Source organism: Battus philenor, unplaced genomic scaffold, assembly GCF_028537555.1.
Source record: "Battus philenor isolate CCGP_79_NKW_IND1 unplaced genomic scaffold, ilBatPhil1.0.hap1 SCAF_15, whole genome shotgun sequence".
NCBI lineage: Eukaryota > Metazoa > Arthropoda > Insecta > Lepidoptera > Papilionidae > Battus > Battus philenor.
In genome coordinates, this window is record NW_027181677.1 from 3,863,256 (window position 1) to 3,875,635 (window position 12,380).

The 12,380-nt window shown below is 33.3% G+C and overlaps 1 protein-coding gene across 1 annotated transcript in view; it reads right to left on the reverse strand.

The window, feature by feature from the left end:
• Positions 1 to 12,380, reverse strand: part of beta4GalNAcTA (beta1,4-N-acetylgalactosaminyltransferase A) — a 145,840-nt gene that overhangs the window by 85,858 nt on the left and 47,602 nt on the right. The gene's annotated exons all lie outside the window — the stretch shown is intronic.

Genomic DNA, 12,380 nt, shown 5'->3' on the forward strand with positions numbered 1-12,380 from the left:
TCGTTTATGAAATTTTCTGACACAATATCACATGCAACAATATCAAACGTATATTTATATAGTATATTACTATTCGTAAACATTCCATTAAAGATATATAATACTATGATCAAAAAGTAAGGTGCGTTTGTTTATAAAATGTAAATTCTTTATTTAATCCTCTAAATCAATTTCATTCCCTTTAAAGTAATCTTCGTCCGATAAAACGTAGTTTTGTAAACCCTTTTTCCAGTCATCGAAACAGTCGGAATAGTCTTTTTCCGATACAGCCTTCAAGGAGTTCTTCGATTCCGTTTATATCTCGTCAATCGTGTCGAAACAGCGTCTCTGCATTAGCCTTTTGAGTCTGTTGAATTGTTGCCTGAACTCGCTCGGAGCAAAATCAGGTATCCATCAGTTGAGGTTTTGACGCCCCTTTTCCAAAAAATTAACGATTTTGATATCAATAGACTTAAAGCGATTGAGACACAAAACATCCTTCTAACTAGTGATTTCAACTTTCACAAACAAAACGACAAATAGACCCTTATATTATTATTTTATATAAAATAAATGTAAATTTTAAAGATAAAAAAAATGGCACGGAAGCATCCTCGAGTTATAACATATATTTTTTTGTTTTTTTTTTATTTTTTTACAAATAGAGATATAACTCTTTAGCTTGTACCTTAATTGACCCAATACACAATACTTTAATCGCAATAGCGAATATTGCATAGCGGTTGGAAGCCGACCGTTAGCCGACGTCGCTACTCGGCGAGTCCTTTGCTCGAGCCTTCGAGAAATCGTAACTCCATGTGTTCGTTTGTGTAGACATTTAGTGACGGTATGGCCTGCACGGGAAATGGCACAGTCGTGCGTTATCTATGTCCGGTAAATCCTCAATAAAAACTAAATTTACCGTTTCTCGTAAAATTAGTTATAATACATAATACTATGTAAAAAAATTATATATAGATAAAATTTAAATAAACTTTGTTCGTAGTAAGATAGACAGAACAAAAATTAATATTTAACATTAAAGAATTCAAAACGTCACCAAATTGGTATTTTTTTTTTAATTATCGCCATATTTTCTCCTAAATTTATGTTCTTCTATGTACGCAATTAAGAATTATTTGATGAAAACGTTTCATTGCAATCGACATACAAATCTGTGTATAACTTTATGTGAGACTTTAGATAATCGCAGAGCGTCAAACAGAAAATTCTTACACAATTGACATAAAATAGTTGTTAATTCCACTCAGAAGCGGTTTGTAATTTAACCGCCGCCCTCAGACAATACAGCTTTCGTAAACAACGTTACAACAGTCGGATGTAAACAAAACTTCTGCTCGACTGAAATCCTACGGCATGTATTCCCACTGTTTTCAACCGATCAAACAGTGGTCTGCGTAAAACGAACTTTTCCTCTCACTAGGCATTTTAGTCGTGGATTGTAAATAAAATACTTGTATTTATACGGGTCCCTTTTACTTTACTTAACATATTCCGTAGAGTCTAAATGAAAATATGAATATAATAATAATAAAATTAATATATAATTTATAAAGTTTTCATTTTTGCTGGATGCGTTCACAGACAGGGTATCTTTGAGAGAGGCCTATATCTTGCCGTGAGCGTCTATCGACTGACATGGTACTAAAAAACTTTTTTTACAAAATAGTCCACAGAGCTTTCGCTCTTTACACCTCAAACTTTAGTTTTAGGCTTAGTAATATATCGTCATTTTAACCATAGGACATCCACGTCAGGACAAAAGTCTACGCCATACATTTTCAATAGGACCTGGTGGAAGCACCCTACACGCATCTTCCGAGGACTTTAATAGAAGTGTCTTCCCACCTTATCAATCTGAATCCTACGCCACGCTTACAGTTCCGTGGTCTCTATTCCAGAGCCTAAGACGCCGTTGGCTATCTGGTCTGCAGACTATGTGGTCTGCACACTACAACTTCAACTCGTGTTATTATTAATACAAAATTATACACCAGACTTTTGCTGTCTTTTTCTAGTACACAATTATAAATACAGGGTTGCTGCTCGGACTTTTGAAAAACAAAATCATACTCAATACCGTCTTTGCATTCATCACTTTAAGAAATATGATTGTGCATCTCATTAACGTATTGATGTCACTTATTATGACACCTCGAAACCCAATAAAGCGCAATAATTAAAAAGTAATAAAAAAATATTATAAATTTATGGTTAGCGATGTCATTAAAAAAAACTATCAATGTAAATATTTATAGTCATAGTGATACAAAAAATATCAAACGTGTCAAAAAATATATTTTTAGCTCATTTTTCAGAGTAAACCAACACTTGCGATCCGATAGGCACAGTCCCATTTCGGTTTGACGTGGATTTATGGGACAATTGTATACGTTTTTAGATGAATTGGGAATCTACAGACCAGGTTTTTGAAAGAAAACTCTGCGCTGTCTTTTTACCTTGACTGTGCTTATAACGTCCATTTAGCACAGGAAATGCAAATAACGAGTCGTCTTTAATTATGAAAGAAATCAGTATATTTTAAACGGAAACGAAAATTAACTAACGAATTTCTTCCATCGGACAAGACGCACAGATTCACGACTACCCTACACGGTGGAAATCTCTTCCACCCACAAACAGTCAAGGCGTGGAACAACCTACCAGCCTAAAGACTGAAAACAACAAGGCCGGTGGTATTTTGGAGTCTTCAAGACAAGAGTGAATAGGTATCTTCTAGACAAGCATGTACCATCATAGACCTTATCATTGCTTAACATCAGGCGAGATAGAGGCCATATACTTTACCTATAGACGATAAAAAGAAAAATTAACTTTCCTTTTTTTTTAAAGTTCATCGTTGCCTTGTTTCCATTTAAAGATTCCACAGGTTTTAGAGTGCAGGGTTTAGGGCTCTTAGCGTAAACCGCGTTCGTAAATAACTAAACAAGATTCCTTTGAGAGACTCGACAAGGGTCGTTATACGCGTGTAATATACGGGCTAATTGCGGAACGTACCGTTTCATTATTAACACGATAATTAGACTAATTGTTTTTGATTTATATAATGAACAATTGTTCAATTTATATCATCAGTGTGATGACACTTGTACAGTTGCGTATATTCAATAGGGATTACTATGTACATATAGAATATATCTAAATAAACATTTATATTTCGTAGATCACATATACATGTGTAGCTATGAAGAGATCATTCGATATTGTTCATTAGTTTTAAAAATAAATAATGTGTATCTATCAAATGTATCTAAATTTATGACCAACCGTAAAATTTTCTTTGACATTTTTTTTTTCTTAAAAAAATTCAAAACTCATATTAAAAATAAATTAACGGAACAGGCTTATTATAAAATAAAAGAATATTTAAATGACAGAAATCCTTGGCAGTGATGTCGCCTAAACATTTTGATTTTATTTAGGCTTTATCTGATAAAGTGTGTATGTATAAACCTGTGTTAAATTTTGTTAAAAGAGGTGTTGTCGCGGAGTATCTCCTTGTTTCTTTTCCACAAATATAACAACTTTGGAAACATAAGAGATTCAAATAAAATGAAACAAAAATGTAAATAGACAGTAATCTGACGATTAATAAAAGTTTTGTTAAAGGTTCTTATCTTTCTTATCTCGCCTACTGGAATCATGATCTTCCTTTGTAGCAGTAGAAAAGTTTTGCATTGCCGGCACCAAAAAGTTATAAAAATAAATTTACTCTTTATTTCAAACAAGTACAAACTTTTGAGATAAACTTACATATATTTATGAGGAAACTTCTCTTTTATACTAATACCATAGGATAAACAAACAATATTGATCTAATTCAAATGCCAATGCAATAATTGATGTTTTAGGAGCCGCAATATTACAGAGGTTTTATATTTCCTCATCATCGTCGTATCAGCCCATAGACGCACACTGCAAAACATAGGCCTTCCGCAAAAAAATTTACGGAGGATACACCATAATCGCCACGCTCGGCAAGTGTTGGCGATCATAGTATAGGATTTTGTCACGCAGAAGGCGCTGCTGCCTATCCTCTAGGAACTTGTTTTTTTTCGTAAACAGTGGCAATCCTATATAATGAATGCAAAAAGTGTGGATAATATAAGATTGTATCTCGGGAATCGAAGCTACGACTGATGATCGCAAGTAATAAAAAGAAATTAAAACAATTTGGTTAACAGTATAAAACGAAGACGATTAGAATATTTTTATAATAAAGAGTATATATACAGTTATAGAGGAATTCTTCTCCTTGCATGTAAATGTATGTTGTTACCACTAAAATACCTGATATATTTCTTACACAATTAGGTTAGTTTTACATTATTATAAATTTAGTTCACGTCGATGCATTAAACTTCATAGTTTCTTTTAGGATTATCTAATTTAGTAAATCACATACGATCTAGTTACTCGCTGTCACCTTTTTCGCTCAAATATGAGAGCCTTTTTTACCTGAAACAAAAAACATAATGTACATGTGGAAAAAATTGCCATAGTAGTGTTAATAAAAAGTAAGTGATGTCATCTTTACCGAAATGACACTTCCGACAAAAATCGATTAATATCGTAACGTCTAGAGAAATTCGAAGGCTCCGCGGCGGTTCAAGCGAAAACTCTTCTTTGCGCCATTGTTGATTTTCATCAAGATATTTTTTTTAATATTGGTTCACTCTCAACGAAATATATATCAACCCTGTAATAATTAATTTTGAATGACTACGCTATTTTACAATGTGGTCTTACCGACCTGTATCTAATATCTTGAAGAATATTGTGATTCAAAATGTAGCAATTTACTAAAAAAGGTATGAATCTGTTTTGATAATTGACCATATAGATTGCTATATGCTGATAAAACCTCATTACATCTTAATAACTTAAGGCCAAATTTGTAATACATTACAGACAACAAAGGACAATCACGTGACTTGCCACAATTTGATCCAGGCACAAAAGACTAAGGTTAATAAACATTTTTACATTAGCAACTTAATACCCGGGGAAACTACGTCGATATTTTTCTTTTGGGTTTTTCCATTTTTCTATATGTTAAGGTAAATATCTTATCAAGTAAGAGTTTAAGTATGAAGCATCAAATAGAAATGTGAATACATGTACACATTGACTTTTAAATGCAGTTCTAAAACAAACATTTGAATATTACAATCAATGCGAGTTGAATGATTTTCGTAAACGGGAATGTCATTTTTAAATTTATATTTAGAAAAAAAATTCTACAAAAATTCTGCTATATTTAGACACAAAATATTAAAATTTCGTGTACGAAATTTTTTTTTTATTAAAAGTACTGAAATGTAGATAATAGATATGAATTCTCATACGATTTACCGCTAATATTACGTAAAGGATTTTTCAATTCGGCGTCAACAACGTAAACAAAAACGTATACAAAAACATTACAGCAAATCTTAAAATTTAAAATAGGCATACTCTAATGACACATGTGAATATCTTTATTTGAATTACCAAAAATTTAATCTGATTAAATCTAATAATAACGACAATAATAAATGAAAAAAATACAGTAGACACGAGACAAGAGTTTTTTTTATGAATGATGTGGTCCGGTCACGAAAAATTATTTTGATACTGTTTATAAGAAGTAGTGTTTTCTTATGTGTTTTATTGTGTTCTTATTTTATTTTCCCTGGCTATTGTATATAATATAACATTTTGTATATAAATAGAATTTTTATACAACACTTTCTTTGCAAGTCATAAGATTTAAGTCAGTTTTTAAAGCCGCCTCTAGTCCTGTCATTAGTAAAAGTATTTTTTTAATAATACTGCCTTTATTGGCATGGAGCCAAACCTTAATGGCATTGAGTTTTCTAATTTAAAGAAAAAAAAAGGCATTTCCTACCGCCAACCGAAAAAGGGAATAATTATGGAACAGCAAAAGACCAAACTAAAAGCTAGAAGGCTCCGTAAAACTGATAGTTGGCACTTAGCCAAAGGCAACTGCGACGCACGTGCATTATGCGTATAATACTATGACTACGTAACACAAATGCGACTTAATTTTGTACTGTAACACACTGTAATTTCACGGTAGGATTTGCGCCATAGAAGATTAGAGTAAATAAATGAAGAACTTTTTTTTTAATTCGCCGCTTAAGAAGGTTTTGGCCCCAACTACCATCAGTTGCACTAACGCCCTGCCCACAATTACTTCAGACGAGCAATTCCCCGAGCTACGTCGGTGACCTTGGTTCTTTTGCAGATTTTCTCATTCCCGATTTAATTTCGCAGCGAAACTCCGAGCATAGCCACCTCCATTGCTTTTAATGGAATCAGGCGTTACCTCGCGGAAGTCCATCCTAAGTAAGAAAAGGACCAATATTTAGCTACTTCCGCACATGCAGTGGTAGTCGTGCAACGAAATGCACCGCCCGCCAGCCCGCTGACAAATGCGTATGCGACAAACAATGCGAATCACACAACCGCCACCACCAAATTACTCAACACGTGTTTCACCCCTCCACGGGGCATCTTCAGGAGTTATGTTACACCGTGTAACACACGGTGTAACATAACTGTGCGGAAGTGACTAAATATTAGTCCTTTTCTTACCTCCATTGCTCTCCGAGTTACCTTCCTAAAGTCCTATCATAAGCGGATACATCAGATTCGTAAGTTATCACATTAATCAAAGACAGTTTTCAGGCATTACGGTATTTCGGACGAGATGTTTCGGAGCAATTATCAAGGTGACATAATCCTATCTACCGTGAAATCTCAATGTAAATATCTGAAGCCAGGCTCTGTTATACGAGCACTATCTCCATATTCATTACACAGATAATAACACATGTGTCTAAGTTAATATTTACACATATTACGTCATGATTGTTCAAACGTTATCTGTTATATTCGAGTGGGCGTATCAAATCTATCTGTATTTAATTCGTATTGACAAATAACAAATGTAGTGTGGTGTGAGTGTGTGTCTTTTATTATAATTTAAACATGCGGTTACAAGGTTATATTTCATACGCCATCGCTTTTACTAACTTATCGTATTTACCTTAAACCGCACTGGATCCTTGTGGTGAATTACACATTTGGTCTTTCTTTGTGAAAAGGATTATACGCAAATATTAAGGTCTTGGTTAACAACGAATGATGTTTCGTGAACGGATTTTAATAATACAGGATATAAATAGGGTTATTTTCGGGATTACGTACGAAAATAACGGACAAATTGAAGTGGTAATGGCTTAATAGTGCGCAGAACAAATGACTGCTGGATCTGAAGGTGAAACATTTCCCACCAAGGTGGAGAGACAACTTTGTTAAAGTCATCGGAAGACGTTACACGCAACCCGTTTTCATCAGGTTCTATTAGAAATCTATGGAAAAGGCCTATGCCCCGCAGTGCATGTTCTATGGCTGAAATAATAATGCTGATGGTTCAATTCGTTTACAAAATTTATTTTTCGCAATAGTGTTAACGAAGTTGTTGATCTTCCTCATGTTTATGTCATTAAAATATTAACAGTTACCTTAATTCTAGGTAATGACGGATAGGTTTAGTTGTAGGTATTTTAACGCGTGTAATAGAATATTTAAATTAAAAAATTGAAATATTTCCAAATGTTACAATGACATTATTTTCACAAACTCAGATTCTAGGTAAAATTACATCTTGGATTATTTTTCAAACAACGTGTATAGCCAACTTATAGTTCAAATAAATAAAAGGCAACCTTTAATTTCACGCTGACAACGGCTGTCACCGTTTGCCTCCTGTAAGCCTATGGATTGAAAAAACCCTAACGAAATTCTATTTTATCCACCAGACTAATTAACTTGTTTAAAAGTTTGTTATGCATTTTATACGATGTAATTTTTGTAGTCAAAACAGTAATAAATAGGAACAAATGATAGGATAAACAGTGCAGTACAAAAATGTATATTAGAACTAATTATAACAGAAATAAATTAAATATGTAAATACTAATATTGAAAATAAGAGAACTGTGATATATAGGTATAAGAGGTAAAATTGACTAAGGAAAGTTAGGAGGAAGGTGATCGAGATGGTGTATATTTACAATACATATAAAAATGATAAGTTTTTTTTTAATGAGTATTGGTCACATTTTGTCTCGGGGAGTTTTTTCAATTACACCTAAAAATAGCCGAGTTATGTGAATATTAGACCCCGAATCTAAACATCATATTCATAATATCTTTATGGTGATAAACTTTAAATATACAAAAAAAGTTATATCATTTGGACCGGCAAGTTTAGCGTAGAACGAGCACGCAGAAAGTGGACAAATGGTTATAATTAAAGGTCTTCTGAAGACGCTGGATACAACTCAGTTCCACCCGGTCCTATTGGAAACCTATGGAGAAAGCCTATGTCTCATAGTAGATTTCCTACGGCTGATATAATAATGATGATGATTTATTTTATTTTCCCATTTAAATAACTTATGGCTGTCAATTAAGAAAGTTCAATAAGAAACGCTAGAAGGGCCCAATTCGATAGTAACTAGTAACAACTTAACACCCTCTATAAAAGCTATCAAATTTAAATATATAAAAATAAAATAACTGATCTGAAAAAAGCCTACAATAAATACAGACATTCACAAACATTCTTAATGCGGTAATCAAAGCGATATATATATTCACAAGTTGTATTACCTTTCAAAATTACAAAAGTCATCCATAGAATGTTGCTACAAATTTTTATTGATAAAACTTCTATATTTATTACGTGATTATTCTAAATCATTACAAGAATTTTATTGTAAAGGCGTAATAATATTCGGATAACACAAATTGTCATATATAGTTGCATTAGAGAAGTTGATAACTAACTACGTCTCGCTGCGTAAATTGGTCCGCTGGCCCTAATGCGAAGACGTCAGCCTTCCGTTGCACTGAATGCACTGAATAGACGCACGACTTGTCATTGTTGGCGAAGTCGTTCTAATAACCTACACTATGAAACTGCGCAAACTATGTCTACATTTATCATGGTATCTTTTAATATAACATTGCCTCTCTTTTTGTATAATCTTGTCTCTTCTCTGGATATACCCTCCAGTTATTTCGTATATCCCTACCGTATTCTCTGATATATTTTTTTTATTAATTCTGTATTATTTACAATGTGTTGTTTTCATGTTTACTGAGCGCAAAAAGTAAGGAGAGGGATTACCGCTATTTGATACAGGTCTTCCATCTTTCACCTGCGAGTCACGGCAGTGTTTTATCATTACATTTTATTTTTTCTGGATAAATACACTTTTACTCAATGATAAGTTTACTTTTAAATTATTATTTTTTAAACTTACATAAACATAATTTAGAAGTATACTGGGAATGTTAAAAAGTTTCTATATTGTAAAGTTAGAACTGTACTAAACAAACGCCTCGTGCATAAATATAAGCGAACGCACAAGCAAATTGCTACAAGGAAGTCGCCACTTTCTTTAGCTGACTCGCGAACCCTTAAGTGTAAAGTGTTCTTACAAAGACTTGAGAGTCGAGTGTAGAGTGGACAGAGGATTCAAACGTAGGCGTTTTTAATAACACATAATGAGGGTTGCATTCACAGACACGTTAAAATACATATAACTTTAATGTTCACTTGAATAAATCAGACTATTGGTAGATAGGTAAAAAACCTCGTAGACGATCACTAAATTGGTAGTCTGATCGTCCTCAAACACTTTTTGGGCACCTTTCTTTATCTGATTGTAACGGTACGTTAGCGAATTCGATGCCAGGTGAATGTGTCCATTAGACATCGCTACAGAGCTCCTCCTTAAGCGAAGCGTACCGGAGGCTTAATTCTTCTCCCTGAACGTGTTGTGACACACGTGCTTCCAAGTGCTGGTGATGAATTGAAGAATGCTCGATTCTTTCTCAGTGATTCACTATCTTTAGAGATTATTTTTAGAGACTGTCTTTAACGTTACGTAGGTTTGTGGCCAATAAAAATAATGAGATGTCTTCCTTCGTATAGTTTTAGTAAGTGTTTTACTTTCATGTAGATCGATAAGATTTATCGATCGTAGGTACTGTAGTGTTGTTGTGATGCTGTAAATATTTTAGAGTAAAACACAAATTTGATAGCGCTCACTTTATTATTACCATGTCATTTTAATTGTTGAAAGGAGTTATTATAAAGGGTTTATTGAGTATATATGATTTGATTACAAGTCAAACCGAAAACTGGACTCGACATTACCGTTGTCCTGAAGAAAGTAGAGGATAGAATAATATGAAAACAGCTGGTTTTAGATTACATTAAGGACTTTTAAGAGGAACACGATCTACAGAAATGGAAAGACGACTGAGAAGATGAAATAAATCAGTAAAACCAAATAATAAAAAAAATCTACTGTCGTTTCCAAAATTAACTCTAATGGAACACAATAGTAAAAATTAAAAAGAGAACGCGGTTTTGATATAAATTAGTTTTTTTTTTATATAATTCTGTGTATAAAGAAAGCTTACGAAACCGGAAAATTGCAACAGACTTGGAAAACTGCAAGAAGATTCCGCATTGTATTTTCCTTTTTAGAAACGTAAAAATAAAATGATTTGTTACACTACACTCTTCTCAATATACTAATGGGTGTGGAAATCATATTATAAATTACCAACAAAAATGAAAAAGAATTTCAATATATTTATATTTAAAAATTAACGTTAACTGCCTGCTTGTAATTATTAAAACATAATACATTCTTTGTTAATTAAAATCATGACTTAACCAGTTTTAAACATTACTATCATTTTAACTGTTGTTTTAATAACGATACTTAACTTTCCTAACTGATGGGTTGAGGGCGTTGGTGTACCGTATTAGCTTACTTTTTTAAAGTCGGTGAGACTATTTCAATAACATACATTGCACTGTTAGTCATGCACAACACATACACAAATAAAAAGACACCAGAGCTAAAACCCTAGAGGCTGTATTTACGACTAGTTATTTGATGTGACACATTACCTATCACCTAGTAAGCCAGTTAAGATCGTAAAAAAACGGAAAAACGTTGATGATGATGGTAGGCTAATGCTATTGCTTTTACTTTCCACATAATACCTTAAGAAACTAGGAAAGGCTAAAAACTATTGCCGCTCGGAACTACCATCCCGGCAGGCAAGAGCTAAACCACCTCATTTTGTCACCATTATAATAATCATCGTCTAAAAATATAAAACTGTTAATATTAGGCAATAAACTTATTATATAATTCATCATGTCAGTTGATAGACGCGCACTGCGAAACATAGGCCTCCCCTAAAGATCTCCAAGACGACCGGCTATTGCTATTGAATGAATAGGGGGTATTATCGCTAAGGGCGATCTCTTTCCGATAATCATAAGGAGTCACTACTGCAGAACTGTGGGTGTATGAGTGTACTTACTTTAATAATTAAATAATATAACTAATAAATTACCAACGGAAAATAATACGATATCAAGGCAGTATCTACGTATAAATAATTCAGAATTAATGCATTGGGCGGATTACTTTAACTTCGTAATAGGAAAAGTAAACAAACGAATCACTTTAATCATATAGGAGGCGTAGTGTATTAAAACTTAACAGTCATGGGACTCTTTTGATTAAGGGGAAGATATGTGTATCGTTAGGGGTGTAAATAAAACCAACTTGTCCCCGCATACTGTTAGCATTTCCGAAGTTTAACTGCATCATACAGTCATTGGTATATTATTCAAACGGTTCACAATATACACTAAGTAACTTAAATAGTTATTTGTGAAGACATCCTTTAAAAGTCCACGTGCTTACAATGACGTATATCGGTATAAATATTAAGTGTTGTATTAATTATTTATTACAATGTTTATCACAGACATACGGTAATACACATGGCGTTATTGATGACAAATAAATTGACTATAGCTATATTTTTCCGTGCAAAGAAAGGGTTACGCGGAACATCCAACGTCTAAAATCCCACGGCCCCTTTCACGCTGCTGTCAAAACTACACGAACATTTTCGCACACTATCGCAGTTTCCACAGCCCTGGTCTTGTGCCCCAATATTTTATAAAATGAATGTAATTAGTTTGAGAAATTAATATATTAATTTTGTCATCGATTTTTATCGAATAAGTATTTACTAATCGATACAGCTGTTAAAACAGTGTAAATTTTAATATTCTGCAGCGCGTGATCTGTCAAACGCGTGGAGGTCGTAGCGTAAAGTCGATAGTGTCTTGAAAATTTTTTCAAAGAATAATTTTCGAATTTGTTCCGCGCTTTGAATAAGCCGATTCGTAATAATTAAATTGAACGATAAAATCTTTGAAATACCGTCATAAATAC